Source organism: Elephantulus edwardii, unplaced genomic scaffold (assembly GCF_000299155.1).
Source record: "Elephantulus edwardii isolate Elephantulus edwardi_28Jun2011 unplaced genomic scaffold, EleEdw1.0 scaffold00318, whole genome shotgun sequence".
Taxonomy (NCBI): domain Eukaryota; kingdom Metazoa; phylum Chordata; class Mammalia; order Macroscelidea; family Macroscelididae; genus Elephantulus; species Elephantulus edwardii.
This window is the reverse complement of record NW_006400068.1, coordinates 2,724,104-2,730,423: the sequence shown is the minus strand read 5'-3', so window position 1 is coordinate 2,730,423 and position 6,320 is coordinate 2,724,104. Positions and strand designations below refer to the sequence as shown.

General features: G+C 45.3%; 1 protein-coding gene across 2 annotated transcripts in view; it reads left to right on the top strand.

Moving 5' to 3' along the window:
* Positions 1–2,002: 2,002 nt before the first annotated feature.
* LOC102862813 (E3 ubiquitin-protein ligase RING2-like) overlaps positions 2,003–6,320 on the top strand; it is a 55,315-nt gene continuing 50,997 nt past the window's right edge. The window contains exon 1 of one of the 2 annotated variants that reach the window (XM_006901315.1): positions 2,003–2,230. The gene's annotated coding sequence lies outside the window, so the exon portion shown is untranslated. The remainder of the gene's footprint in view (positions 2,231–6,320) is intronic. The other variant, XM_006901316.1, reaches the window with a different exon arrangement.

The following is a 6,320-nucleotide window of genomic DNA, read 5'->3' as shown; positions in this document are numbered from 1 at the left end:
CACTCTGACTGTACCATCTCCAAGATGTATCTGTCTGTTCTCTTCGTGGTCCATGGGATGTTCAGTGCTCTTCTCCAACATCATAGTTCAAAGGTGTCAATTCTTTTTCTGTCATCCTTAGTCATTGTCCAGCTCTAAGATATGTAGCAAGTAAGGAAAGACCATGGCGTGAGTCAGACTCATCTTAGTTCTCAAACTGACATCAATACTCCTCAATAATTTGGAGAGGTCCCTAACTACAGATTTTTCCAGTGCAATGCATCTCCTTATTTCCTGACTGCTTGTGGATCCAAGCAAGATGAAGCTGTTGACAATTTCAATCTTCTTTCCATCCATTATGACGTTGCCTATAGGTCAGGTGGTAAAAATCTTTGTTTTCTTGAAATTCTGACACAATCCGTACTGAAAAATGAAATCTTTGATCTTCTGCAACAAGTTCTTCAAAGTCTTCCTCACTTTCAACAAAGGTTGTGTTATCTGCATAATGCAGATAATTGATGAGTCTCCTTCCAATCCTGCATTACTTGTACAGAGTTTATTATAGAATTGAAGACCTGAAAAGGACCTATGAATCATTTGCAAATGAAGAAAATTAGTCTAGAGGGGTTAAGTCACCTAGTTATCAATTGCAGATGATAAATCTAGTTAGTCGAGTTCCTAAAGCAGTGTCTATTTCTCCATGTCACAAGTTGCATTTTAGCACCCCGGTTTAGTAAACTGTTGTTACCCCAAAGGCTGGAGTTTGAAACACATCAGCTGATCATCAGGAGAAGGGTGTGGCTTACAATTCTATAAAAATTAAAAAGAAGAAACAAACCCCCTAAACAAAACCCTCGTTCTGACTCATGGTGTCCTTCCATCAGTTTTCTGATGGATTGAATCACTAGGCATTTTGGTTAGCAGTGTAGCACTCTTAAGTCACTGGTACTTCTTTCTCCATAAAGATTACAGTTTTAGAAACTCTCTGTGGACGTTTTCTCTGTCTTATAGAGTCGCTATGTATTGGAATCTACTCCATGGTAATGGATTTACTAGTTGGTTAAGATTTCAAGGGACAAAACTCATCAATAGTTTATCTTAAGATCAGGAAACTCTGACTACTTATTTATTCCGCCCACACCTTATTTTATATATTGTTGTAAGCACTGCTTAATTACTTGCATACTACCTGGTTGTATGTTAGGTAGTGATTTATTCTATTTAATCTATAATTACATCTATTTTACTGCCGTCATCGAGTAGGTTCCCACGGCTCTAAATGACATGAGAGGAGACTATCCATTTTTCTCTGGCGAGCATCTGGTGGATTTGACATGAATAGAGACGTGATAGAAACATGAAACCTTGGAGTAAGCAGAGCAATTCACCACTCGAGTTCCCTATAAGGGGTCAAGGAGATAGGAATAAAGCAGCAAGATATATTGTTAAGAGCTATTGATAACAACCAGAACGTCCAACACTTTTCTTCTAGAATTTAAGGTCATTTTCTCCAGGAGTCATTAGAGCTTACAGATTTACTTTGCCAGAATGCAAAGTGCGTGTGTCTGCTGCGCGCGCGCGCGCGAGTGTGTGTGTGTGTGTGTGTGTGTGTGTGTGTGTGTGCGCGCGCGCCCGCATAGGGGGATAGCAGTGTGACAAAGTTCGGAAGTTGTGTAGGTGAAAACCTACTGAAGACTTTTAAGGATGGGACGGGTGGTGAAGGAGAAGGAAGTCACCGGAGAGCAGAAGTCTGAACTCAAAACCCAGCAGAGGTCGGGGGACACAATAGGTGGGTCATGGCAGGAGCAGAGAAGAGTGGCAGGCTTGAAAAAGATGAAAACTACGAGCTGAGGCGGCGTCATCCGGGCGTTGCCCCGGGACTGCGTCTGCCCCGAGGTGGGCGCTGGGGGCGGGACCGGCAGGCTCGGGGCGGGGCGGTGTGTCGGGCTCTCCGGGCCAGCACGCGGCGACTCCCCCTCCCTTCGCGCCGCGGGCCTCCCCGCGCCGTGCACGTCCCTGTCCCGCGCCCCCGCCCCCTTGCTCGCTCCTTCCCGCCCTCCCCGCAGCGCCGGCCGAGCCGGCTTCCCCTCGGTCTCTCATGAATATTGAGCGGCCCCTGTTGTATTTCCCGAGCTCCATTGCGGAAGCTGAGGCTCGCCATATTGTGCGGCGGCGCCGGCGGCCGCGGCGGCTTATACTCGACTCTCACTCCGGCCGCGGCCAGCGGAGCCCCGGGCTGGGGCAGGAGCCGGTGAGTGGAGTCGGCGAAGAGGCGAAGGACGCGGGGACTACGGGCCGGGCACGGGCGTCTCTTCGGTCGGTTTGTGGCCGGCGGCCCCGTGGCCCGCGGGGGGAGCGGGGGTTGGCCGATGGGGTGTGTGTCCGCGGGGGTGTGAGTGGAGATGGCGCCGCTGCCCCCGGTTGCTCTCTCGTTGAGGGAAGCGGCTTCTCATTGTTTCCTTTTCTTCTTCGGGGGTGGAGCACAGGGCGGCTGAGTCTGGTTACTGGACAACCCGGTGGGCGAAGCGCAGAGAACATTTTCCTTCTCTGCGACCCCCTCGCCCGCCTGCTCGTCGGCGCGGAGGCCGGAGCTGCAGTGGGTTCTGCCCCTTTGCGTCTCCAGTCCGGAGACGAACGTCGTGGATTACGGGTGTTCTCCCCTGCTTTCCCATCGGAGCGCGGGGTGTGTGTCTTTTTCTGCACCGCGGGTGTGGGGTAAAGACGCTTTGTGCAAATAACCTCCCTTCTCCCGCGGGAGACATAAGTCGGGGTTTGCGAGTAGACCCACTCCTCTGCCGCGGGGTTCCTTGCAGGCTGCGGGGAGACCCCTCCTGGCTGAAGCATTCCTCAAGTACTAGGTAGTACTGCTGCTAGGTAGTGACTGCCTGCGCTTTCCAACGTTGCGAGGTTGCCCCTAAGGGGTGATGGGGGGAGGGGGTATCTTGGTTTTGTTTCCGATGGTCGCCTTGCGTTTTGAACCCTGTGGTCTGTTCTGAGGTCTAAAGATACCCGTTGTCGCCGTATGGCTTTCACCTTAGTTGTCACCGTCATTGCGTTCTACTTAAGTTGTCTTCCTGCTCCCAAAGAAGACGCTTTTAGTAAAAATCGCTCCTTGAAACTTTGAGAACGTCTACCCAATAAGCCAAGCTCATCTTGACGCTCCTTTGGGATTCATATCGCATGGTTATCAAAAGTTAGTGATTTCAGTTTGTAGAATGATTTGAAAATGTCAGATTTCTTTGGATGTGGAAAAAGAAATTTGTTGTGGAAAGAGTAGGTTTTGCATTCAGCATTTGTAATATGTTATTTTAAAAAAAAGTCAAGCGAAGGTTGACCTCAGTGTTTTCAACTTAATTTTGCTTAATCTGTGTGTGATTTGTATTACATAATCCCTTGGTAGTTCCATGACCATCAGCCAGAATAGTAATTGGCAGATCTACTTTCTTTGCAATAAAATGTAGTTTCAAATAGGCTGTTAGATACTGAGTCTTTAAAATTTGACCCTTTAATACAAAAAGTTGACAGCAGTATGACTGAGGTTTTTTTTGTTTTCCTTTTCACCTTGAAATTCTTTCTTGTGTCAGTCAACAGGTAACTTTTAAAATCTTGATTATACACTCCACCGTACTTTTTAGTAAGGTAGTGGGTAGCTGTGTGAGGCTCCATTTTCCTTGGGTTAGCACGCAAGTATGGCCCTACAGTTTTTCAGAGGACTTAATTCGCCTGACATACCTTTATGGAATCCATGTCTGAGGTTAATTATAGTAGCTGTGAGAGTGAAATGAACAATTGATGAGTAAAGCTGCTTGTCAGTCAACCTTGAGTATTTTTAAAGTATGCTATCTTCAGTGTGCTACATTGAAAAATCCAAAAATAGCATCTCTAACATAATGTTGTAGACAGTGCAGGCATTCAGAATCCTGGAGTTTTTAATTTTTCTCTTGTGTGAAGCATCTTTCAGCCTGCTACCTAAGAGTGTATAAGAGACACTACGTCAGCAAATAGCCTAAGAATTTCATTTGACTGTTACTGACTTTCAGAGTGTTTTGTCAAGTCTATTTCTTTGATCTGATTTATTCATTATTTCTATTTATGTTCAGTCTTTGGAGTAAAGGTGTTATATATCTAATGAATAATATATAACCAGATGTTTCAGTAGTGATTTCATGCTATACATTAGTAAAAAAAGTGTAACTCTTTCTAGTAAGAAAAGGTAACATTAAAATATACTTCTTTAAAATCAGTGTTTCTACTATGAATTAAAGAACCTCATAATTTTCTTATGACTCATTAAGTTCTGGAGTAGTTACGTATCACAGTTTGCAGGCTTCTTAAAAAAGGAAAAATGCTAATAAATTACATATGCTTTGCACAGATACACATCTACAATTGCTTTTTAGTTAGTATTGATTTTTAAATATGCTATGGAAGATGCTGCCCTGGACGTGCTCACCAAGTTGTGCCAAGAAATCTGGAGAACGACCACTTGGCCAACTGACTGGAAGAGATCGATATTTGTTCCTATCCCAAAGAAAGGCGACCCAACCAAATGTGGAAACTACAGAACAATTTCACTGATTTCACATGCAAGCAAGATTTTACTGAAAATCATCCAAAAACGACTGGAACAGCACATCAACAGAGAACTACCAGAAGTCCAGGCTGGTTTCAGAAGGGGTCGTGGTACTAGAGATATTGTAGCTGATATTAGATGGATCTTGGCTGAAAGCAGGGAATACCAGAGGAATGTCTTATCTGTGTTTCATTGACTATGCAAAGGCATTTGACTGTGTAGGTCATAACAAACTGTGGCTGACTCTGAGAAGAATGGGAATCCCAGAACACTTGATCGTTCTAATGCGAAACTTATACTTGGACCAGGAGGCAGTCGTCAGAACAGAGCAAGGGAACACTGCATGGTTCAAAATTGGGAAGGGCGTATGCCAGGGATGCATCCTATCTCCATACCTCTTCAAAATATAAGCAGAACAGATTATCCGGGAGGCTGGGCTCTATGAGGAGAAATGTGGGGTCAAGATTGGTGGACGATTTATCAACAATCTGTCTTATGCGGATGACACAACCCTGCTTGCTGAAACTGAGGACGACCTGAAGCACCTGCTGCAGAGTGTCAAAGACTGACTGCAGCCTCCAATATGGATTGAGGCTCAATGTCAAGAAGACGAAGATTCTCACCACTGGACCAATTGGCAGCATCAGGATGGATGGTGAAGAGATTGAGATTGTACACAGCTTTAGTTTGCTTGGCTCCATAGTCAACAGTCTTGGCACCAGTAGCCAGGAAATTAAAAGGCACATTGCCATGGGAAAGTCTGCTGTTAGGGACCTCTCCAAAGTGCTGAAGAGCAGTGGTGTCTCTCTGGAGACTAAGGTGCATCTGATACAGGCCATGGTCTTCGCAATCACCTGTTCTGCATCAGAGAGTTGGACAATGACCAAGGAGGATAGGAGAATTGATGCCTTTGAGCTGTGGTGCTGGAGGAAGAGTATTGAGAATACCATGGACTGCTAGGAAAACAAACAGATTTGTCCTGGAAAGGGTTAAACCGGGTGGCTCCTTGGAGGCAAGGATTCTGAGGCTCTGTCTAACTTACTTTGGACATGTTGTGAGGAGAGACCAGTCCTTAGAGAGGGACATCATGCTTGGGAGGGTGGAGGGACGGCGCAGGAGAGGAAGGCCCTCTGTGAGGTGGATTGATTCAGTGACTGGGATAATTGGGATGGGAGTGTCAGAGACAGTGCGATTGGCACAGGACAGAGCGGAGTTTAGGGCTGTTGTACATAGGGTCGCTATGAGTCGCAGGTGACTCGATGGCACATAACAACAACAACAACATGGAAGTCATTATCGTTATTCACTGGTTACTTTAAAAAAAAAAATTCTCTGAAATCTTACCAGAGTAACTTAATTGGTAGTGGTGGTTTCTTTGTTGTTTTGTTTTTTTTTATCTAGATGAGCCCCCAAATAGTTTGTGTACATCGGTACAATCTCAGAGGTCAAAAATTCTGCTTTATATCCCTCTCTTTCCACTGTGTTCTTTTGTGTCACCAAGTCTCTTGTGAGGAGTAGTAAACTGGTTGGTTGCCTGAAAACACTATGATAATGGGATACTTGACATAAAGCTGGAAGGAAATGTTGAGTCTCCTCTCATGAGTCTCTTCGTCTTTATAGGAGCTTAGGGAGTTGGTGACTCAACTCTCCAGTTTTATGCTACATTGAACTGGCTACAGGCTTTGAAGTTAATTGTTTTTACATTTGTTGTACTTTAGAGTGTTAGGTATATGGACTAGAAGAGCTGTACCTTGTCATACCTCCCGTT